Consider the following 1,587-nt stretch of genomic DNA (forward strand, 5'->3'; position numbering starts at 1 on the left):
TTTTATCGAATTGCTCACTGAGCAAAGTTTACATGTTATCAATAGTTTTACACAAAGAGTAATAGTTCGACGAAGTACAGTGCAACGTGAGTAGCAGTATCGCTGAGAAAACTTGGAATTAACCGGAACTAAATGTAAGGAAATATAAAGTATATGTATAACCAGGAAGTTGAAACTAATGAAAATATATGTTAGGAATTATATAGAATGTGTGCAGCATAAAATTGTAATCGTTGCTCGCTCCGCTCGCTCATAAAAAGATAGTCCAACCTCACAACCGATCCGGCACGTTCGCAAATTTGAAGTGAATTGCCTCCTTACCGAAAAACGAACGAAAGAGGGATTGGTTTTAGGTTAGGCTATAGTTTTTCGAGCGAGCGCAGCGAGCGAGCAATGCGTAATCGTGCGTCACAAACCAATTGATTAGCACGTAGGTACACAGAAATATTTGCACCTGCCCGAGGAGCCGGAAGCTTTTATCGAATTGCTCACTGAGCAAAGTTTACTTGTTATCAAATGTTTTACACAAAGAGTAATAGTTCGGTGAAGTACGGTGCAACGTGAGTACCAATATCGCTGAGAAAAACTTGGAAATAACAGGAAATATATGTAAGGAAATATGAAGTATGTGTACAGAAACGAAGTTGAATCTAATGAAAATATATGTTAGGAATTATAAAGCATGTGTGTAGCATAAAATTTTAATCGTTGCTCGCTCGCTCCGCTCGCTCGTAAAAAGCTAGTCCAACCTCACAACCGACTCGGCACGCTCATAAATTTGAAGTAAATCGCCTTCTTATCGAAGGACGAACGCAGGTGGGATTGGTTTTAGGTTAGGCTATAGTTTTTCGAGCGAGCGCAGCGAGCGAGCAATGCGTAAACCTGCGTCACAAACCAATTGATTAGCACGTAGGTACACAGAAATATTTGCACCTGCCCGAGGAGCCGGAAGCTTTTATCGAATTGCTCACTGAGCAAAGTTTACATGTTATCAACAGTTTTACACAAAGAGTAATAGTTCGGCGAAGTACAGCGCAACGTGAGTACCAATATCGCTGAGAAAACTTGGAAATAACAGGAAATATATGTAAGGAAATATGAAGAATGTGTACAGAAACGAAGTTGAATCTAATGAAAATATATGTTAGGAATTATAAAGCATGTGTGTAGCATAAAATTCTAATCGCTGCTCGCTCGCTCCGCTTGCTCGTAAAAAGCTAATCCAACCTCACAACCCATTCGGCACGCTCATAAATTTGAAGTAAATCTCCTCCATATCGAAAATCGAACGTTACAGCGATTGGTTTTCGGTTAGGCTATAGTTTTTCGAGCGAGCGCAGCGAGCGAGCAATGCCTAAATGTGCGTCTCAAACCAATTGATTGGCACGTAGCTACATAGAAATATTTGCACCTGCCCGAGGAGCGGGAAGCTTTTATCGAATTGCTCACTGAGCAAAGTTTGCATGTTATCAATATTTTTACACAAAGAGCAATAGTTCGGCGAAGTAGAGTGCAATGTGATTACCAAAATCGCTGAGAAAACTTGGAAATAACAGGAAATATATGTAAGGAAATATAAAGTATATG

Source organism: Bombus terrestris, chromosome 7 (genome assembly GCF_910591885.1).
Source record: "Bombus terrestris chromosome 7, iyBomTerr1.2, whole genome shotgun sequence".
In the NCBI taxonomy this organism is placed as follows: domain Eukaryota; kingdom Metazoa; phylum Arthropoda; class Insecta; order Hymenoptera; family Apidae; genus Bombus; species Bombus terrestris.